We start from the raw sequence: 24,794 nt of genomic DNA on the forward strand, positions 1-24,794 counted from the left end.
AAAACACTTAGAGAAACAGTAACAAAAAACACAATTTCACTCAAGTAATATTGATTAGATGTTTGAATTAGAGGTATCTGAAAAGTATAAACTTTAGGATTAAGAAAATTAAGTAAAATTAGAAATTAATCATGTTTTTGATGTTTTTAAATGAAAAATCTATTGCAAAGATATCATTTATTTCAACAATAGTACATGTTTTTGGTATTACCCCAACAAAAATATACAAATATTTGTCAAAATTTTTAAGTTGATTCTAAATTTCTCTAGATGGAAAAACTTAAAAGAAAATTTAACTTCAGATTACAATACAAAATCATGGTAGTCATTATAAGTGATATATAACAGCCTTATTAAAACAACACATTCGTTATTACCAAAACGTTGTGGAAAAATCAATAAGTAAATTAATTATAGAGAATTGGCAGTCCATTATGGAATATTTCTATAATGAAGACATTAATATACACTGTTATGACATTTTAGATTAACAAGGAAGTCAATTAGCAATGCTGGAAAAATTGATTTTCCAATTGAAAACAATGAAATTACATGGCCATTTGGCATTATAAACAAAAATAAATTTTAGAGGTTAAAAATTATTATCTTGTTAAAAATTAGCCATAACACATAAAGACAAATAAAGAAAGAGATGCCTCAGAAAGCTCATCTCCAAAGCAGAAAATATCTTCTAATATTAGTATCAATTGAAAAAATCATGAAGAAATTGTTTTGTTTTTGTTTTTGTTTTTTAATAGAGACAGGGTTTTGCCATGTTGCCCAGGCTGGTCTCAAACTCCTGAAATCAGGCTAACTAGTTGCTTGGGGCCTCCCAAGTTCTGGGATTACAGTCATGAGGCTACAGTGCCCAGACTTGAAGTATTTTTTATACACTTAAAGAAAAGCGAAGAAAGTGTCATTTATTTCAAATATGTATTGAATTATCAACTGTTCCAGAAGTTATGTACCCATCCTTATTTGATTTTAGAGAGTTTGGAGGCTTTAATCAATGTATAAATAATAAAGATGAAAGAGAGGAAAATGATGCACTGTTAAATTCTGATTATATTATACCAACAGGCATCGATCCAACAGTTTAACTGGGAAATGAGAACAATACCAATTGCGAAAAAAGATACATTCAGAATGATTCTGATAGGAACAGAAGCAGGGAAATACTGGGCAGAAGAGGGCGGTTCTCTGGCCAAGGTCCCACCCTCAAGGTTGGAAACTATGGCCCTAAATGAGAACAGTTATGCCTGTTTTCCCTCCCAAATGTTACTTTTTTGGCCCACCCTGCTCCCTTATCCTGTGCCCGTGTAGACCCCAGACCTCAGCTGGCAGAGAGAAAAGCAGCTGAACGTCCAGAAGAGAAGAAGCAATTGAGCGTCAAGAGACTATGGATGGGCGTGCCTTAACTTCAGATGGCACCACTTCTGGGAGGAGCCCGGCCACACATGGCCAAAATTCAGGCAAAGATCATCTTCTCCCGGCACCATCCCTTTTCCAGCTCTCCTTCCGCTGAGAGCCACTTCCACCGCTTAATAAAATCTTCTGTATTCATCACCTTTCATACTGGTCATTCGACCTGATTCTTCCTGGATGCCAAACAAAAACCCGGATACCAAGAGGGCAAGGTGTAAAAGGTTGTCATCCTGACTCCCCACTGATCTGTTTAACATTTAGCGATACACGAAAGGCAATTGCTAAAAGAGCATTGCTTGTAACACACTTGTAGACCTTGCCATGGGACCGGAGCCCAGAAGCACTCGGGCCAGCCAGGGCACCCGCCCACCTGTCTGCTCCCTCTCCCGCAAAGGATTTGAGCTTGGTGGCGGCCCAGTAAGCGAGTCAGACCCCTGTTACAAGTCCTGCGAAGGGGTCGCGGGAATTCTCCCGTCTCAATTCCAGCTGAATACGACTATAAGTATATGGATAGAAATAAGTAGCACACAAAAATTGGCGTCTAATTTCTGAGTAGTGAGCTTTTTTACTTCATAAAGTTGTTAAATATTGTAGATCTTTGGGTAGAGGGGTGTGTCACACCTGTAATCACAGCATTTGGGAAGGCCGAGGCAGGCAGATCACTTGAGGTCAGGAGTTTGAGGCAAGCCTAGCCAACATGGTGAAACCCCATCTCTACTAAAAATACAAAAATTAGCTGGGCGTGGTGACGTACACCTGTAATCTCAGTTACTCAGGAGACTGAGGCATGAGAATCGCCTGAACTAGGGAAGCAGAGGTTGCAGTGAACTGAGATCATGCCACTGTTCTTGGGCCTGGGAGACAAAACTAGACTCTGTCTCAAAATATAAATAAATACATAAACAAATAAATGTGTAGATTTTTAAAAACTCTATTTAAACTAGGAAGGTAAATAGGATTATTTCAATACATCAAATATATATATTAAATACTATGATAGAAATGAATGTTATCACATATATATTTACTCCTTTAATAATTAAAAAATAAAAATAATAGGAAACACATAATACATTTATTTTAGGAAAAAAATGTATGTGTGGATAAATGATACATATGTAGACATTAAAATATAATAATTTATTAACAGGCGTTTTTGCTTGAACAAATCATGCAATCATACTACTGGGAAGACATTTGACTGCTACAAAGAGAATCAAATAAAAATATCCATTGCCCATATGATAATACAATAATAAATAGAATAAGAGCCTGACATTTCAAATGAATATATTTCTCAGAAATATCAAGCCAAATGCTTAGTTTTTTATTTTTTTGTGTTTTCATATTTGGCTTAATATTGTTTTAAATTTTCTTTCTACTTTCTTCTTTGACCCATTGGTTATTCAGGAGAGGGTTGATTCATTTCCACATATTTGTAAATTGCCCAGTTTTCCTCCTGTGATAGACTTCTAGTTTTATATCATCGTAGTTAGAAAATATGTTTGATATGATTTTAATCTTTTTAGATTTATTAAGTCTTGTGTTTTGGCCTAACATATGTGATTTATCCTGGAGAAAGACTCATGTGTACTTGAGAAGAATGTGTATTCTGTCACTATCAGATGGAATGTTCTGTATAGGACTGTTAGGCCCATCTATTTGATCTATATTGCTGTTCAGGTTTGCTGTTTTCTTATTGATTTTCTGTCTGCATGGTTTATAGATTATTGAAACTGGGCTATTGAAGTTTTCTACTATTATTGTTTTGCTATCTATTTCTTCCTTCAGTTCTTTTAATATTTGTAGATTTAGCTGCTCCAATGTTGGTGCATATATGTTTATAATTAGTATATCTTCTTGATGAATTAACCCTTTATCATTATATAATGATTTTTTTTGGTCTCTGTGACAGTTTTTGACTTTGAATTTATTTTATCTCCTATAAGTATAGCCATCCTTGCTCTCCATTGTTTACTATTGGCATGGAATATCTTTAACTATCCCTTCACTTTCACAGCCAATGTGTATCCTTAAAGCTAAAGTTAATATCCTATAGGCAGCATAGAGTTGGGTCTTGTTTTTGAAAATCCATTCAAATAGTCTGTGTTTTTTGATGGTCTGGAGTGCAGCAAAAGTAGTTCTAACAGAGAATTGTATAGTGATAACTACCTGTATCTAGAACAAAGAAAAATCCTAACTTTACATCTCAAGGAACTAGCAAAAGAGCAACAAAGTAAGCCCAAAGTTAGCAGAAGGAAAGAAATAATAAAGATCAAAATAGAAATAAGTGAAGCAGAGCTTTTTTAAAAAATAGAGAGGATACATGAAACTAAGAGTTTATTTTCTAAAAAGATAAATAAAATTAGCAAACATTTAGAAAAACTACCTGAAAAAAAGGGAGAAGACACAAATAAAATTGTAAATCAAAGAAGAGACATTAAAACTGATACCACAGAAATACAAAGGATTATAAGAGATTTTTATGAACAACTATATACCAACTGATTGGATAATCCAGAAAAAATTGATAAATTTCTAAAATAAAAACCCTCACCAAGACTGAATTATGAAGAAATAGAAAATCTGAACAGACCAATAACAGTAATCAAAAACCTTCCAGCAAATACCAATCCCAGGATCAAATGGCTTCACTGGTGAATTCTACCAAACATTTAAAGAAGTCATACAAATCCTTTTCAAAATCTTCCAAAAGAAAAAAAAAATAAATAAAAGCAAGGAAACTCTTCCAAACTCATTTTACAAAACCAGTGTTACCTTAAAGCCAAAAGATAATCATTGTTAGCAATGATGTGGAGAAAAGGGAGCCCTTGTTCACCAATGATAGGAATGTAAATTTGCACAGCCATTATGACAAACACTGTGAAGATTCCACATAGAGTTGAAAATAGAACTACCACATGATCTAGCAATCCCACTAGTAGGTATATATCCAAAGGAAATGAAATTAGTATCTCAAAGAGAGATCTTTATCCCTATGTTTATTATAGCATTATTCAAAATAGATAAGATATGAAATCAATCTAAGTGTCTGTTGTTGGAGGAATGGATAATGAAACTGTGATATACATACATAGATGGATGGATAACCAGATAGATTAGACAGATTGATAGATGCTAGATAGATAGATAGATAGATAGATAGATAGATAGATAGATGAGTAGATAGATGCACACACAAAATGGAATATTATTCAGCATTAAATAAATTTAAAAATCCAATCATTTGTGACAAGGTGGATGAATCTTGAGGACATTATGCTAAGTGAAATTAGTCAGATAAAAATATTGAAGGATCTCACTTATTTAAGGAATCTAACAAAGTGAAATTCAAAGAAGCAGATGGTAGACTGGTAGTTGTGAGGGGAAGAAATGGAAAAATGCTGATCAAAGTGTATAAAGTTCCAGTTATACAGGATGAATAAGTTCTGGAGATCTAACATACAGCATGGTGACTGTAGTTGATAATACTGTATTATATACTTGAAATTTGCTATGACAATAGATTTTAAATATTCTCTCCACAAACACATTAAAAAATGGTAACTATGTGATGTGATGGATATGTCACTTAGCTTGATTATGCTAATCATGTCACAATGTATACATATAATAAAACATAATGTTGTGTACCTTAACTGTAAGCAATTTTTGTCGATGCATCTGTAAAGCTGGAAAAAATTAAAAGTAAAAATTAAATTGCAAATTATTTTTATTAAGCAAGTTATATATATTTCCTTTTCAATGTAGTTGTTTAAACATATATGAGAGAAAGCAGGATATCTTTAAGAAATCCTTAATTTTTTTCTCTACTAAACTATCTTGAAAACTAATATTTTGCTTTGCCATTAATAGCCTCAGTAACATTGAAAATATGCATGAACCAAAGGAAATAGAATATCTGTCCTTTTATAAAACACAATAGACTCAAAGGCTAAAAACTATATCCTGAGCAATGTTACTGAATTTTTTTGTGTTTGGCAAGTTTAACCATATTTAAGGAAGGAATTTGTCGGTAATATCATCTTCTCTTAAACTGAAACTGGCTAAGCATGGAATATTTCAGGCCAAGTACCATGTTTCTGGCATTAGGAGTCCTCCATTTGGAAAACAATGTCATAGGCTTCATGCAGACAGATGGATAAATGAACAAAAGCAAAATAACATCCTAAGTTTTCTTCTTCTTCTTCCTGCTGGGTCTTCTGCCAAATGAAACTATAATTCTGTAGAAAACAGAAAAAAAAAATTCTGGCACAAATTTAACTCTTCCTATGTCAATTTTCTCGCTGAATTTTATCTTCTCTGGCATATCTCCATTTCATAGAATTAATATATTAGCAACTTGCTCAGAAAAAATATTTAAACAAGTTCCCTCAGTATATAAATTATTCTTTGGAAGAAAGTTACATCTATATTTAACTACTTAATTGTCTGTTGTTGTGGGTTGAATTGGGTCTTCCCGAAATTCATATATTAAAGTCCTAACCTCCAGTGTCTTAGAATCTGGAGACAGATATTTTAAAGAGGTAATTGAGTTAAAATGTCGTCATTAGAGCAGATCTTAATCATATATAAGCGGTGTCCTTCTTACCCAATAAATGAAAAAAGAGGCAAATATTATCATTAGAATTTCTCATTAGTGCATTCACTATACAACAGCCTAGAAAAATGGACTGGAGGGGGGATAATACCAGAATCTGAATGTATGACAAAGCAACATTCTTCATAAAAATAGTCAGTTATAAAGGGAAGGATATTGTTAAGTCTCGGGAACAATCAAGAGGCTTGACTTCCTAGACTGAAAACCACATGTTGGATAGCATTTGAACCTTTTGGTTAGATAGTTAGAGGTTAGATTACGGAGGCAGAAGTAGAAAGATTTAGAAGTAGTAGAGGAGAAAACATGAAGGCTCCAGTGAACAGAAATAGCATAATCAAAGTAGTGCCTAGAAAAAAAAATTGCCAATGCATGCTATGCATTTCCTCTATATTTTAGTTTTATGCTCGTAAATCAAGGATAATGAAATATGATTTATGGGGAAATTGGGAGAATTAATTATACAAACTAATGTTTGTAAAAAGCTTTAAGAAACGCTCAATTTAATGCCTTCTTGCATCAAAGCTCAGAGCATTTGCATTCATTCTCTGATAAATTTCTATTCACATTTTCTCAATTTACTTTAGATTGAGCTCTGAGGAAAGTGGTTTCTGAGAACATTTTCTGAAAGTGAAGCACCTGAGGAGAGCAACCAGAAGAGCCAGACCATCTCAGAGGTATAAGGAAAAATAAATTCCCATGATGCAAGGTCACTAGTTTCTTTTCTTTTTTTTTCTTTTCTTCTTCTTCTTTTTTTTTTTTTTTTCTTTTTCTTTTTTTTTTTTTTTTTTGAGTTTCCCTCTTGTTGCCCAGGCTGGAGTGCAATGGCGCGATCTCGGCTCACTGCAACCTCAGCCTCCCAGGTTCAAGTGATTCTCCTGCCTCAGCCTGCAAGTACCTGGGATTACAGGGATGTGCCACCACACCCAGCTACTTTTGTATTTTTAATAGAGATGGGGGTTCTCCATGTTGGTCAGGCTAGTCTTGAACTCCCGACCTCTGGTGATCCGCCCGCCTTGGCCTCCTAAAGCGCTGGGATTACAGGTGTGAGCCACTGTGCCTGGCCAGTAGGAAGAGTTTCCAAGAGAAATAGACATCCCCCAACTATTTTTCTTACCAGGTGTTCAGCCGCTCATGTTGTCATTCTCAGATTCCAGAGTAATAGTTCAGGTCACCCCATATGAAAATTAATAGTCATAGGAAAAAGTTACTTTTGGAAAATTAACTTTCGAAAAATGATTAAGAGATTAAAACTATTAAGTTTTTTCTATAAATTTGATTATAATTACAATTACACATTATTTTAGAATAACCAAAAAAGGTTTAAAAAGCAAGTTAGAAAAGTGAGATTAAGCTTCTACATGTACAAGCTATCCACATGTAAAATTCTTCTTATACAAAATACATTAGGCCCTAGAACATTACTACTTATTTTTCCATAGATTTTTGTTTCACCATCATAGATCATATTTACCTAAAAAATATCCTCACAGAGTACACAAACCTTTAATACCTGCTATGACACTGTTTAAAAACAATTATTCATTCATGGCACTCGTTGTGGTCGGTAGAGAAGATTTTATTCTATGGGAGAAAAATTAAATTAGGTTTAGGTACTACTGCCCTGGACTGTTGCAGTGCAGAAGAGAAATTGGGTTCAACTTCAAATATAGCAAGTAAAAGTGGGGATTTACAGCCAAGAAACAGGGTGGAGATCAGTGGGTGAAAAACTACTAACAACAAACATTAAGGGTAAAAGGGAATTCTGGCTAAACCAACCAACCATGATTCTTGCTGAAGGCAGGCAAGGATGATCAGGTATCACCAGGGGAATGGTGGAATATGAGGAGCCTTATCAGATAATGAGGGTATTGTGATATCAAGGATGGCTAAACTGATTTAGCAGGATTCTTACTAATAGTGGACAATGCAGAAATGAACACAAAAGTCTAAAAGTCAGGACCAACCTGCAAAAGATTTTAGGGGAACTTGGCTAGAGTTTGATCAAAGAATCCTTGCTACCATTTAGTCATAGTTACAATATTACTACCAATAATACAATGTTTTTATTCAACAAATAAATATTTGTTTAGATATTTAAGATACAGTATTTTCCAGGCACTCTTCTGAGTATCTCTGATTGACAATGAGTAAATGGGACTAAAATAGAGATTTTTTTCAAAATTTTCTTTATACGTATCTATTTTTGGATAAGTGGATATTACATGTATGCCAAAAAGTATTAAATACTATTATCCTTGTTTGTAAGCCATTTTTCTCAGTAATATTGCCTTATATTCTCATCTTGGACTCTTCCAATTAAACCATATATTCACTCTCTTAACAATGCTTGTCTTTTCATCATTAGCAAGTGTTAGAAATTTACCCTTTGTATTCTATCCCCACCCCCACTATTGTAATCAACATTCTAAATTATATGGCCTGAAACTGTATTAAATGGCTTTCTGATAGAGCTTCCCAATCTACTTTTTCTTCTTTTCTCCCTCATCTTATTCAGTATGTGTCACCGTGCTCTTTGCTAAATATAAAGAACCATGGCATAGTCGTCTGGAGATTTGGTTCCAAGTTTCATTTCTATCATTATTTCATCACATTGTTAGTGTCACTTAAAGCACTAGATCTTATTGCATCAACTTGAATGGATGGAGATAGTACCAGGATATGGCTGTTTTCCCTCCTTTCCGTAAACTTTTTTGATGCTGATACTTTTAACTATCTAGTTGATTATTTCCTCATTCTCTGCGACTTAATATTTTAGTTTTTCATCTCTGCTATCCCACCTTTATGTGTTTTGCTTCAAATAGGTTAGCACACTACAAAAGCTTCTTCTTCATAAGTTTTTCCTCTACTTCCCTAATTAAACCTATTTTTAACCTCAAGATCCAATATAATTCTTTTCTTTCTTACAGTCTTCTACAACTATTCAGACCATTCCTCTTTTCCTCATTTTAGCTGCAATAGCAACTATAATCAGTTCTGAAGACTCCTGTAATTTCATCTTTTAGTTGCTTTGTGTGAATCATTAATAGAGAATTTGGTTTTATTTTTTTCTTTTAATAATGTGTAGTTCATTATACAGTGGAGGCGCTTTAATAATTATGGGTTATAAGAAAAGATAACAATTGAAAAATAACTGTTTTGTGCACTTGGTGGAATACTTGGCATGAAAAAGTGAGGACTATTTATTTTCTCTTATTGTTCTGAGATGGTAGTCGGAGCTTTTTCTCCTGGGGGATTGGATTTTCTGCCTTTTATTCTGTCCACCCACCAAATTCAGGTGCACAAAAACTAGGAAATGACAATCGGGATTAATGGATAACTGGCACTGGGTTTAGGCTCTGGATAAGGTTCAGAGATATCTGCAGAATGTGTATCGCTTTTGTTACTGTCAAATAGAGCATATTTAGCTTTATTTCTTTTGTGATAATTAGTGTCCCTTTATAAACTTACTTTACTTTTTCTTGTAAGAAATGTGTGTAGATACCACACAAATCACCAGCAAAACAAAACAGAAACAATTTGTGTGAGGTATCTGTGTTGAATTTAAACATTAAACCAAAGCAATGAGGCACACCAGAATAAACAAAAGGTATATTTTTCTTCTCCCCCAAAAGCTCACCGTATTATGTCATGTTTCAGTCGCCTGTCTCAAAATGTTAGAAAATGTAACTGAAAGTGGCTTAAACAGTAAATGGATTCCTAAGCTCAAACCTTCTCACAATCTGAAAGTTTGTCAGTTTAAGTCTGGTCATTCGGCAACTTGAAATGGTCAGAAATCAAGGAAATTCCCACGTATAGATCTGACTCATGACAATTTGGCCTTGGTCATCATGCTTCTCCTCATTATTATAAGATTGAGCATGATCTCCAAACATCATCTACTTCACCCTAATAATGTTAGAAGCCACAAACCAGAATATGATATATTTGTGATCCTTTTTAAGTGCAATAATTTCTTCTTCAAATCTCCTGTTAAAAATCAACCAGTAATCAAAATTGTATTCTATTCTCATTTCCAGACTACTAAGATGAAGAATGGAACCATTTGGCTGTCAATAATTAGCTTGACACTACATGAGGCAAAGGAGAGACACAGATTCCATTAAAGCACAGGACTATTTGGAACCTAAAAAGCAAGTCAGATTCTCTACTAAGGATGAAGGTGAGAGGGTTTAGAAGTGAAATAATATATTATGTTTATCATGTTCCCAAACTCTTTATGAACAATTTTGAAAGATAGAAGAGGACAAATATAATTTGTATCAGCATAACTGCTTAGTGAAAATAGAATTGGGGTGGATATTGAAATAAAAGATTTTTGTTTGTGACTCGTTTTGTGATTCCTGTCTGTGATATTACTGTATTTTGTTTGAAGTCAGTTTCTTTATAGATTAATTAAAGTTTTGCAGAAAGGATTCAGTAAATCACAGGTTTTCAGTTAGGGCATTTCTATGGGAATACCTAGGACTCATAGTTTTGGAGGTTTTATATAATCATAAATAAATATGTGTGTGTGTGTGTGTGTGTATATAAAATTTTTTTTAGATGGAGTCTCACTCTGTCGCCCAGGGTGGAGTGCAGTGGTGCGATCTCAGCTCACTGCAAGCTCCATCTCCCAGGTTCAGCCATTCTCCTGCCTCAGCCTCCCGAGTAGCTGGGACTACAGGCACCTCCCACAACTCCTGGCTAATTTTTTGTATTTTCAATAGAGATGGGGTTTCACCTTGTTAGCCAGGATGGTCTCAATCTCCTGACCTTGTGATCCACCTGCCTCGGTCTCCCAAAATGCTGAGATTACAGGCGTGAGCCACCACGCCCGACCCAATCCCATATTTCTCAAAGCTTAGTTTACTGTTTTATTTATTTATTTATTTTGTTATTTTTGTCTGACGTGGTTAATTTGAAAGACCTGTCTTCGAGCGCTAATATTCTTCCTTCTTCTTAGTCTAGTTGCTAAAGTTTTTGTCTATATTCTGTAATTTCTTCAATTATTTTTTTAATTCCTAAAGTTTTGTTTAATACTTATCTCTTTAGTGAATATTCATTCATATTCTAGACTGTTTTTCTGATTTTTTGTGTTTGTTTTCAACTTTCTCTTGGATCTCATTAAACATCTTTAACATCAATATTTTAAACTCTATCAGATATTTCAAATATTTCATTTCGGTTAGGATTTATTGCTGAAGTTAATACCATCCTTTGGGGGTGTAATAACACTTATTTTGTTTGTTTTTTGTGCTACCAGAACTGTTTCTCTAGTTCCTTCTCATCTGGCTAAACTATCTCTTCTTCTTATTTTTGAATTTACTTTCATGTGGATGAGTTTTTGTTTTCTTTTTTTTCTTTTTTTTTTTTTTCCTTTGAAGATGTGACTATAATGTATGTTGTGTATCGTTGTTTGGCTTCAGTCCCGGGTGCTTTCAGTGGCAATGACTCCACATTTGTTCCTTGGTTATAAATGGTCTTTGGGCAGAGGCTTTCTTAAATGCTGACTGTAATAGCAATGTATGGGATATGTGATCAGGCTCACTGCCTTCTGCAGAACTGGGATGGCAGATATCAGGAAGGTTGTTTCATTCCCTAACGCTGCACTTGTTAGCGGGTTTTGCATTGGATTGTGCAGTTCAACCTCTAGGCCACTAGCTGGTGCTTACAAGTGAGAGCCAGCTGTAACTTTGTTTCTTTTTGATAACAGGCTTCTGAGGTCTCGAAACAGTCATCTTGAAAAACCAGAAGAGAATAGTTGGAAGTTATTTATAAAAACATGTAATATTTGAAGACATTGGGCAAAGATAAGTTATTATTCCAGAGAGATCGAATTTAGAATTTCAAATAACAACAACATGGAGGAATATAGTTAATGAAGAGGGTATAGTTAATGAAGACTTTGCAGACTATATATAAATTTTTACTATCAAAAGTAGTTCACATAAAAAACTAATTGCCGGGCGCGGTGGCTCAAGCCTGTAATCCCAGCACTTTGGGAGGCCGAGACGGGCGGATCACAAGTTCAGGAGATCGAGACCATCCTGGCGAACACGGTGAAACCCTGTCTCTACTAAAAAAATACAAAAAAAAAAAAAACAACTAGCCGGGCGAGGTGGCGGGCGCCTGTAGTCCCAGCTACTTGGGAGGCTGAGGCAGGAGAATGGCGTGAACCCGGGAGGTGGAGCTTGCAGTGAGCTGAGATCCAGCCACTGCACTCCAGCCTGGGCGACAGAGCGAGACCCTATCTTAAAAAAAAAAAAAAAAAAAAAAAAAAAACTAATTGGGGATTTTTAACTATGTTTTGGTGTTTTTTTGTTTCATTCATTACTTGACAAGTGTACAAAACTGATAGTTTGAGAAATGTATTCTTTAATGAATGCTAGGAATATGTTTTGGAAAAATTTATGAGTCAACAATTTTTATTATAGTTTTGTTATAGTAAGAAATACATAATTTAAAATTACCACCATAGCCATTTTAAGTAGTGTTAATTATATTCAGATTATCGTACAACTTTTTCATTTTGCAACACTGAAACTACATACACTTTTAACAGTAATTCCTACTTCCATTCCTCCCAAACTTGGGGATCACTTCTCTTCTTTCTGTTTCTTTTATTTTGCACATGTTACTGATTTTACCAATCACATTTCTTAATATAAATAGTTTTAATTGTGGAAAATATTTTCTGGCTTTTTATTTCTGATTTCAGTATTCTTTTTTTTTTTTTTCTCAGCTGAAAAATGTAATAAATTCAGGAGTTAGATAATTTTATTTTCACTAAATAATTTGTCTGTAAAATACATAAAATTAGAAAGATAAATATAAATGAAAAGATAGTGATCATTGCAAATCAGATAGTACAATTATGAATGTATCTATAACTCCAAGAAGATTTCAAAAATCTCTGACACTAAATTTTGTGAGGACTAAATAATGAGTTATGAGGTAATTGTTTCATGTTTAATTTGAGCTTTCCTGTCATTACTCATTTATGACTGTGCACACATGGTATTTTGTTAAAGAAAACATAATTCTTTTTTTTTTTAATTTTTAATAACTCCTTATTGATGCAGAAAGATACTGCGGGGGTGGGCATTTATTGATTCATCCATCCATCTTTCCAGTCATTCATTAAAAAATATTATTACAACTTTACAAGTACTAGAAAGACAAACATGTTTCTCTTTTTCTTTTCTTAAGAACTTTCCAGCAGAGTACCTAACAAATAATTCATACAAGACATGCCAATAGAGTAAAAGAACAAATCAAAGTGATAACCAAGAATAAACATGCACTTGCACTACAAACTATAATGTAATATGAAAGTTCTATAACAAATGTCTGAAAATATTGCTATGAAAGCACTGCATAGGCATAAGGAGACTTTGGAGAAACAGATGACCACTGAAAGATCAAAAAGTAACTCATGTAAGACACATATTTAGAATTTAAAGATGAGAGTAAGAGTAAATATGACAAATTAATGACTGAATATAGTTCATACTTGATCTGGAATGACTTGTAAAAGAGACTTTGTTTACTGCATCCATTACATTTTTTAAAAATGTGTGTCTGCTTTAATTTCACAGGTCTTGCATTTCAAGGAGCAATTGTGATGTAGTCAACAAATTCACTTGGAGAGAGGCACACAACAAATATTTGAGATTTCATTAATGCATAAGGATCCAATACATATTTCTGACAATACAAAGCACTTAGTAAAGTATGGAAATGCATAAATGTGAAATAGCATTAAAAGAAAATAAATATTTGGAAAATGTTACTACTGGAGGGAGGAAAAACTCTTTCTTTATGAACATACAATTTATTCTCACTTATTGCAGATATTAAGCAGACTTTTTTACACTGGGTACTTATGTGCAGACTTTTCCTTTCTTTTTCTTCCTTGTAAAAATCTGTGTTCATATGCATCTGTGTCATGAAATAATTAACATATCAATGCACCCAACTATGCTTGAATATCATTAAGTAGATTAAAATGAATGATAAAAGCTCCCTCTAATAAAATGAACATGGCTCTTTTTCTTGTTAATTGTATTAAGCAAAATCCTCTCTTGGGACTGAGTCATTAAATTTATTTTCTCAATCTATAAAATAGAGCCATTAGACATTCGACTTGATCAACATAAATGTCCAATTAAAGCAATTCAGATCTAAATACATTTCCTACTCAAATGCTATTTTGTTTATTTAATCTACCAAGACTGCTTTAATAAGAAAGGAAGCATATTTTCTTCTTTCCTACATACTGGAATAAGAAGCAAAATGAAACCCATGACTATCTCTCAAACACATTTATATCTGTTTTTGCAAGAATACCAAATATGGATAAATTGAAGGCCTAATGGCCAAGACATTAAATATTATTGAATGATGATCTGAAGAAACACAAATATCTATAATCAAGGCAGGTAGAATGAAATGGCCTCTGGTGGATCAAAGTAGACTTTTCATTTTCTTTCTTTCTTTCATTTTTTTTTTTTTTTTTTCTGTAGTGGGACATGGAAACTGAAGGCAATCCCTAAATAAATTCATAATAAACATTACAATAAAATTAATCTTAACAAAGTATAACTACTAAAACATAATTCTTTTCCAATTTTTTTTTTTTTTTTGAAAAAAAAAAAAAAAAACAGCTCTGTCGCCTTGGTTGGAGTGCAGTGGCGCAATCTCAGATAACTGCCAGCTCTGCCTCCTGGGTTCACGCCATTCTCCTGCCTCAGCCTCCCGAGTAGCTGGGACTACAGGCTCCTGCCACCGTGCCCGGCTAATTTTTTTGTAATTTTTTTAGTAGAGACGGGATTTCAACATGTTAGCCAGGGTAGCCTCAATCTCCTGACCTCGTGATGCACCTGCATCTGCCTCTCAAAGTGCTGGGATTATCCTTTTACAAATTGTTAAGAATTCTTTATTTTCTTCCCATTAATCTCAGAATTGAATGAAGGAAACATTTTGAAAATTCAAAAAATCAGCTAAAAGGAATCTTAGGCAGGAAGATCTTCCAAAGGAAAAAAAAAAAAAAAAAAAAAAAGAATCAGAAATGCAGAAAATATTGAATTTTATGGAATTTCAAGGGTGAGTCAAAATGCTTGAAATAATGTTTTAATGTTATACCATTTCATGTATAAGAACCTCACAAACATGTTCTCATCCCCAGCCATTTACTGGGAAATTTACTTGCAAATCATTTTATTATTGCAATCATTATGCGTCTATGAATTGACATTGAGATCCACAGTAAGAGTTGCCACTTCTTATTGAGTAGTCAGGTATTCTGTAAACGAATTTTAAAAATGACTGGGAAAATATTAAATGAACCTATACATTTATGTGTTGGTGCTATTTCTTTTTATAGATGAGTTTCCACCTGAAATAATTTGCCCTCTGCCTGAAATACATATTTAAACAGCCCTTCCAGTGAGTGCTTCAAACTTTCTCATCTTTTATTGTATTCTACTTTCCACTCATTTTTTAAGGATATTTTGAGAAGATATTGAATTATCATTGACAGTGTTTCCCATCAATCTAAATACGTCATCCCATTGTCTTCCAAAATACACTTTAGAGGATGAGGAGTCCACAATTATCTTTATTTTTGTTTCCCTTTATTTAATCCTTCACTTTCCCCATACTACTTGTATGACTGCTTTCATTATTGTTTTTTGGGGATTTAGTTATAATGTTATTTATGCAGGTTCCATGAAATTTAGAAAAATCTTGGGTATCATTTCTTTAAATATTTTTTTCTCTCCAATTCTTTTGAAATACTTAAACTTGATTTATTCATATATTGGAAAGATTGATATATTCTTACATGTCTCATAATTTTTCCAACTCATATTTTTCTCTCCATTCCTCAAAAGTTTCGACAGTTTGTATTGCTATGTTCTCAATTTCACTGTTGTCAAATTCAACCAAGTGTCTGATATTCTCTTAAGCTCAATAGGAGAGCTATTTTCCCTCTGAAAGTTGCATTTTAGTTTTTATAGAGCTTCCATTTTTCTATTCATTCTGTTGATAATATCTATTTAATGACCTAAAAGTTATCTACAATTGACATTTGAATTTTTTTTTTTTTTTTTTTTTTTTTTTGAGACGGAGTCTTGCTCAGTCACCCAGGCCGGAGTGCAGTGCAGTGCAAGCTCTGCCTCCTGGGTTCACGCTATTCTCCTGCCTCAGCCTCCCGAGTAGCTGGGGCTACAGGCGCCCGCCACTGCGCCTGGCTAATTTTTTTTGTATTTTTAGTAGAGACGGGGTTTCACCATGTTAGCCAGGATGGTCTTGATCTCTTGACCTCGTGATCTGACTGTCTCGGCCTCCCAAAGTGCTGGGATTACAGGCGTGAGTCACCGTGCCCGGCCATTTTAAAATTTTTTTGTTGATTTTTGTCTTCATCTTTATCAGTCCTAAATATTTCTATTGACTGATTTTTCTCTTGGTTACAGGGGATGTATTTCTTCTTTTTGTCATGTTTAGTAATATTAGATCATATGCTAAACATTGCAAATTATGCCTTGAATGTTTAAATTTTTGTTTAAAGAATGTTAGGCTATTTAAAAAAACCAGGTAGCTTATTTCTTGGCAGATCAGATTGATCTTTTGAAGACATGTTTTTGTAGATCTAAAATAGCTTCTAATATACAGGTTAGGTCTAGTTAAACTTCAGTCCTTCTCTTAGTTTTATTGGTATATCTACTGAATACATTAGCTGATACTTAAAGACTTCAATTCTCGTTAATCAGAAACAAAATGTCTCTTAATCTTGTACCAGCTCCTCAGTAGATGTTATTTCCCTGGTAGTCATATTTTTTCTGAGCCTGTAGAATCTGATTCTCTACAGCACATCTTGGCATTCAGTCAAGGACACAAAGCAAGACTTAAACAGATTCCTGATTTTTTTTCTGAATAGATTTATGTTCTCTAGAGTGCTACTCCACAAATTCTGGCTCATGTCACCCTCTCAATCTTATATATCTTTGCTTCATTCCGGAAAGTAATTTTGGGTTTTAACTCCCCTCCTGATGCTATGACATGGTTAATACCTCCAAGTAAAAACCCTGTACAATTGCGGGGGCTCATCTCATTTGTTTCCCTCTTTCAGGAATCACTTCTTCGTAGCCAGTTGTCCAAATATGAAAAAAGTTGTTTTATTCTTTTCTCCAGTCTACTAGTTGTTGACAATGGAAAGAATTGCTGGTAGCAGTTATCTAGTCATGACCCAAGGCAGAAACTTAGATTTTATGACTAAAAGTAAAGTAAACGTTTTATTTAAATATAAAGCCTCAAATAACTGCATTGGTTGGACAGTTTGGAAGGAAAACTTTGTTGCTATAATTTTGGTGGGAATTATAATATGGGTCACCACACAGTATGGTATTATTACTAAGTTATTAGTATAAAGGATATTCACATAACTAAACCTTTCAAATGGAGCCATGCAAACCAACAATACTGTTACAGGAAGGGATAGGCGAGATAGCTATGTTTGTAAAAATAGTGAAGAAATTGATAGAAAAAGTGATATTCCAATTGCACTTAATAACAAGAGCAACAACCAAAATAAAGGATAATGTTATCGTCAATGTGATCCGTGCCATCAAAAAAAATAAATAATGCAATTATTCTGAAAATCACTTTGAACATATATTTCATTGCAGTATGTATAAATTCATAAAGTGGAAGAATTACCATAATAACAAGACATAAGTAAGAGAATATTCTCTTGTTTACTTAAATCAGATAAAAAAGAGGAACTACAGGAAAAGGAGAAATAGGAGCAGAAAAAAAGATGAGAGTGCATAAGAGGAAAAGGAAGTGACTGTCAATGGCACATAAAGCGGGTACTTCAAGCAGGTAAAGTCATGTACCACATATATTGTTTTGGACAATGAGTAACTATATATATGACAGTGTTTTCATAGGATTATAATGGAGGTCAGAAATTCCTCTCACCTAGTAACATGTTAGAACTTCCAGTGGGACAAGATGCGGAGGCGGAAAACAAGTGATATTTATATTCCTGACCCTGTGTAAGCCTAGGCTAATGTTTGTGTTTGTGTCTTCTTTTTTAACAAACAAACAAAAAGCTTAAAAAGTAAATAAAACATTAAAAGAATAGAAAAAATCTCATAACATAACATAAATATATACATATATATGTTTGTACAGCTGTAAAATGTGTATTTTAAGGTTATTACAACAGAGTCAAAAAGTTAAAAAAAATTTAAAAGCTTATAAGAATTACAGTAAGCGAATGTTAATTTATTATTGAAGAAAGAAATTTTTAAAAATAAATTTTAGTGTGGTCTGAGTATACAGCCTTTATAAAGTCTACGGTAGTGTAGAGTAATGTCCTAAGCCTTCACGCTCACTGCCCACTCACTCACTGACTCATCCAGAGCAACTTCCAGTCCTGCAAACTCCATTCATAGTAAGGGACCTATACAGGCAAATCATTTTTTTAATCTTTTATGCCACATTTCTATGGTACTTTTTCTAAGTTTAGACACAAAAACATAATTACGTTCCAATTACTTATAGTATTCACTACAGTAGAATACTGTACAGGTTTGCAGCCCAGGAGCATGAGAGGCTATACCACATGTTTAGGTGTGTAGTAGTCTATACTGTCTAGGTTTGGGTAACTACACTCATGACCTTTGCACAAGGATGAAATTGCCTAACAATGAATGCTTCTCAGAATGTGTCCCCATCATTAAGTAATTCGTGACTGTACATTAGTTTGCTAAGGCTGGCATAACAAAATACTGGATAGTTTGAACAAGATAAATTTATTTTCTTACTATTTTGGACCAACAAGTCTGAAATGAAGGTTTCAGTAGGGTTGGTTTCCTTTTCTTTTTTCTTTTTTTTTTCTTTTTGAGACTGAGTCTCACTCTGTCACCAGGCTGGAGTGCAGTGATGCGATCTTGGCTCACTGCAACCCCCTCCTCCCGGGTTCTAGTGATCTCCTGTCTCAGTCTCCTGAGTAGCTGGGATTAGAGGCGCGCATCACCATGCCTGGCTAATTTTGTATTTTTAGTAAAGATGAGGTTTCACCATGTTGGCCAGGATGGTCTCTATCTTCTGGCCTCATGATCTGGCCCCCTCGGCCTCCCAAAGTGCTGGGATTACAGGCATGAGCCGCCGCGCCCGGCCAGGTTGATTTCTTTTGAACTCTCTAGTCTCGGATTGCAGGCGGCCATCTTCTCCCTGTGTCTTCACATGGTCTTCCCTCTGTATATATTTGTGTCCTAATCATTTCTTTTTTAAGGACATCAGTCGTATTGTATTAGGACCCAGAGTTATGACCTCTTTTTAACTCAATTACTTCTTGAAAAACCTTATCTCCAAATATAGTCACAAACTGTGGTGGTTAGGACTTCAATCAACATACAAATTTTGGGAAGGAGACGATTCTATCCATAACAATAGGTAATACATTTGTGAGTCCTAATTCTTTAAATGCTCAATGTTTCTGCAGCTTTTACAGTGCCATTGAAGAAGACTTTTCACGTGGGAGTCCTGCATAATTATGACAATATGTTCGCTATAATTTTTTTTTTTTTTTTTTTTTTTTTTTTTTTTAAAGACAGGGTCTTACTCTGCCTCCCAGCCTGGAATGCAGTGACACAATCTCAGATCACTCCAGCCTCAACCTCCGAGCCCAAGCAATTCTCCTACCCCAGTCTCCTGTGTAGCTGGGACTACAGGTGATGCTATAATCTTGTAAAAAATGCATGGATCTATAAAGATATGCCTTTAATTATTTTATTGAATACCTAGCCTACAGAAATAACCTATTTTTATTTAACATAGATGAAAGTAGGAGGTAATTATTCACTAACTCATTTTATAAAAATAAGCAATGATGATTTATAAAATAATACGCTATTTCAATCCCAATAATTATTGCAAATGTGCATGCTTTAAGATATGTTTATTTAACTTAATATAAGAGCTCAGTTTAAGGTTTGTAGGTCAGTGATAGACAAAGATAAGAGGAAAGTAAGTTGCAGAGAACATTAACAGAGTTATCTATTCGAAACTTTCCAAAATGTTTACGGTGGTTTTTCTTCATGGTTCCTTTAAAAGATGTTAATGGATTAATCAATAATTTTTCATGTACATGTTCAAAACAATAACGTCAAATTATCTTACTCCAACTTAATTTGGGGAATAAAATATGAATTAGCCTTAGATATTTTAATATTAATATTTTTATTCTTACATAATTTTGTGATGATTAACTTGAAAGATTTCTGATTGTGATGTATACTCTTCCAAATTAATATAATATTTAAAATTCTACATACTGTGCTAAAATTAAGTGAAACATGTTTGTCATTCTTAAGACATATGCTAAAGGAAAATTGCAATTTAATCTAGCTTTTAATTTTAATATTTTTACAGATAAGAGTAAAGACTCAGAACATTTGAGCTGCTTATGTCATATTCATCTGGTAATAAGTAAAAGTCCTTTAAGTCAAAGCTAGTATTCTTTTCCCCATTTATTTCCACAAAAGTATTTAGCTAAAGAAGGCGGGATTCTTTTTTACTAAGTACTTTTAGTTAATATTCTTAATAGGAAATGTATTTCCAGTTTAGGTTTGTCTAGCTTAACAATATTCAAACTCTTCCAGATATATCATCTCATGTTTTCAATATTCACAAGCACACATTTTAGTTATATTTATTATTTATTTATTTAACAAACAGATACTATTGATGCCAACTGATGAGATACGTATTATTATTTTTCACATTTTGAGGAAGTAGAAATTGAGGCATGAAGCTTTATATATTTGCCCCAACGTATGTGGTAGTTGATGAAATTAGCATTTGAATCCAGCCAGTCTGCCTCCAGGATAAGTAAGCTTACCCACACAATATTCAGGTATAAATGTCAATCAGCCAAAGTATGTTGGGTACATAGATATAACCTGACTATGCTAACATAAGGAAAAGAAAGATGAACGGCAAAGTGGATGAGCAATGCTCTCAAAACTTTTCCTAGATTAGACATTTGTGTTGTCCCTTCAAGAATAGCTTCACAGGCCTATTGCAGTGTCTTTAGAATTATAAGTTCAAACCTTCTTTTATTTCATGAGTTGTATTGAATTATGATATGTTATCTTCCATGACTTTTTGCTTTACCTCTCCAAAAACTACAAATATTTGTACCTAGTATTTACTTTGCCTATATTCTGTACATACCACTTTATCTGTTGGTGTTTATTGAACACATTTACTTTTTTTATCTCTCTCTTGGCATGGTTTACATATTCATTGTTTTGGGGCAAGGTTAGGCTCTTAAAATGGGTTTTGCTATTTATTTCCCTACCAGCTATCATATATCTTATTTATTAACAGTAAAGTATTTCATACATTTAAATATCATAGCTCTCATTTTGGGGCAATTAAAATTTAATAAAACAAATATTGAAGTACATTACAACTTAGGAGAAGATATATTTGAATATCTTATTTATACTTTGGAAGGATAATACATGCTCCTACATTATATTGTTTAAAATTTTGATTCTTGTTTTATGTGATTATGAATTCGTGTTTACCCTTTTTCTTATATAAAAAAAGAATGAAATAGTATAGTGTTTGAGGTATGATATTCAAGATAAATACTATTCTTTCGTTCGTTTTATTAGTTTAAAAATATTTCAATGATAAATTATAGTTACTTTTTCTTAGAGTATATTATTCAAATTCACAGAAGCTTCTCTGATTTCTACCTTGTTTTTCACTAATATTTTCATATATGCATTAAATTTTAATTTTCCCTAATTAATCTGTTATTTGAAATTCTTAATCATTTATGTTGCTTACTGCTTTATGTAATTTGTCCTCAATCTTCTCATATTTCTTATGAGTGTGTTATCTAAAGTGGTGAATTTTTAGGAAAAAATATAGAAAGGCATAAAAGTGATTTAAGTTTCTGTCATATAATTTTGTTGATTTATTTATTCTTACAAATGTGTAAATTCTTTGAAAGTGTGTAAATATTTTTTTCACTAATTTAAAAGAAACGTTTCAATTCCTATTCCTATTTAAATTGTAGAACCATTGATATTCTTTAAAATATTAATTCTGATAATATTGGAATTTTCAAAAAATATTATTAAACAATTCCTATTCTTATTTAAATTTTAGAATCATTGATATTTTTTAAAACATTAATTCTGAAAATATTGAGATTTTCAAAAAAATTTTAAACAATTTCTATTCCTATTTAAATTGTAGAACCATTGATATTCTTTAAAATATTAATTCTGATAACTGAAATTTTCAATTTTTTTAATTTACCAATATATCATAATATAAAAGGGGAGCAATAAAACACATAATTATGTGCAAAAGGCTTAAAATTATTTTGTACAGAGCTTATAGAAGAAAAAATTGATGTCACATGTGAAAGCAAATAGTAGAATTAACAAGTTTCATCAGAAATATAAAAAAGAATCTCCATATTAGAAGTCTCACAGTCTCCTAGTCAAAACACTCCACTAGTACTGTCTCTGATGAAATACTGCTTGTAATGGAAAATTTTTCATGGAGCAGAGCTGTCAAAAGTCCATGAATAAGATTCAAGACTACAAAGACCATCAGGAACCAAAACTCGGGAAGCTGACTTTTACCTCTCAGAATCAGTTATTAATTAGCAAATGTACCTGACAACATCCCTTCACTGGATAAAGCTCTTAAGTGACATTTTTCTGCCAGCCATTTTTTACTGTCTTTTTCTTATAGTTGCCCATTCTTATCACTACTAATGTACTTCTCTTGAAACAGTGATTTAAATCATGTAAAAGAAACCTTGAGTTGTAAAATGCCTCTTTCACTTCAACTGATTATTTTCTGAAATGGAACCCAGACCATATTAAACTAGGTTAACTACACCATCATAAATACCAAGATGACAAGCCATACACATACTTTGATATGATTGTGCACAAATATCAACTGTTATAGAAAAGTCTTAATTAAAATATTTTCTAACCAACCGCCAGAAAGATTTTTACAAGATTATGCTTGTAAAAATCTTTAGAGAGATCCTTCGTTATTATTAAACTCTCCAAATTAATCTAACGAAGTTACTTTTCTCTTGCTTTTATCTATCTCAACTTCCAATTATTTGTGACAAATGCTGAAGGTATTTGACTTACTTTATTTTTTAACAAATCATTTTATCTTTTTAAATACATGGACTACAAAGAAAACATTCGGGAGAAAGTACGTTCACTACTGAATTCATTTAGCTAATTTCCCAGCATCAATATTTCTAGGTGTTGTTGAGTTTTCTTCTCATAATGTAGTTCTGTCATTGCACATCTAAATTGTCTGAAAATGTCATTCTATTTGAAGAATGGTAATGCTAAAATTAAAAAATACATGTTTTTACATGGAATTATGATCTTGAAATATCTTTAGTGATTATCAAGTGTCTATCTAGTTTACTAAACGTAAATGTGTACAAGTTTGTTGAAGATTACCCTGAAATACAATAACTGAAAAAAAAAAATGTTAAAAGGATGTGTTGTAGATATGGTAAGAGGAATAGAAGAGTAAGGGTAAGAACTAGATGGATTCAGTCACAAAGAGCAATTAACACATCTCTAGTTGTCTTGTGGAAATGTGACATACGTTTACTCCTGTGGAAGAGAGGCGATAACCTGAATAATTGTCTTACTTTACATTACTTGCTTTAATTACCACGCTCTATATAACTGCTAATTCCCACGCCTAAACAAAGGTTGTGATGAGGCGAAGGTATATATAACACACTTCTAACTAGAAAATATAATTGAAAACAGAACTGTTAGCAAGAGAGCAAAATATCATACAAATGCTTTATTTTAAATACCTTCAATCTCTTCTCTAATATTTCTACAACTTACATTTATCTAAGAAAAGTGAGAACAAAGAAATCTGTATTTTCAATATGACTACATCTTAATCGTTTACTAAAAATTACTATTACTATTATGTGGATGAGAGGGAAACATCCGAGAAAATAATTAAAATTAGTTTGTATAAAGGAATCTAAATAAATATTTGATTTAAAATTATATTTATTAAATAATCCAATAGAATATATTTTCTTAGATCAATAGTTACAAAAGGTAGATTTCATCTAAGGTTTTTCTGAACACACCAGAAATATAAACAAACTAGAAGTCATTTTGAATTAGACTTTGATTGGACTAGATGTAGTGATAAAAGTTAAAATATGAACTTTCCATTTATTTTTAACTAAGATGTTAAATATGCTCTATTTATCACATTCCAAATAAAATTTGTCAGTTGGGTTGAATACTTTATTTGAAAGACTGTAATCGTAAAAATAATTAGACATAGTGGTAGAAGTTTAAATAATATTATAATTATAGTTTATATTGCCACATCTATCCAGTGCAATCCTGTTTCATAGTAAATCATGCATTTAGTAGGTTTTATTTATAATTAAAAGTTTTACATTTGAAATTTGATATGAATAATTATTTGTGTTTTTACTTTATTTGCAATACCCTGCATAAGTTTTTTACAGACTGAACTGTATTCTCCCCAAATGTATATACTGAAACCCTAAACCCCAATGTGACTGCTTAAGGGTCTTTATACATGTTAAATAGGTCAGAAGGGTTGGGCCCTATTCCAGTATGAATGGTGTACTTATAAGAAGAGGAAGAGATAAATACTGGCA

At 32.9% G+C, this 24,794-nt stretch overlaps 1 long non-coding RNA gene across 1 annotated transcript; it reads left to right on the forward strand.

Moving 5' to 3' along the window:
- Positions 1-6,629: 6,629 nt before the first annotated feature.
- LOC135970778 (uncharacterized) lies at positions 6,630-17,854 on the forward strand. The gene is made up of 3 exons (XR_010586629.1): positions 6,630-6,720; positions 10,084-10,226; positions 17,816-17,854. It is a non-coding gene; the product is annotated as an uncharacterized lncRNA (long non-coding RNA).
- The last annotated feature ends 6,940 nt before the right edge of the window (positions 17,855-24,794 follow it).

The sequence above is a fragment of the Macaca fascicularis genome, chromosome 5, assembly GCF_037993035.2.
Source record: "Macaca fascicularis isolate 582-1 chromosome 5, T2T-MFA8v1.1".
NCBI lineage: Eukaryota > Metazoa > Chordata > Mammalia > Primates > Cercopithecidae > Macaca > Macaca fascicularis.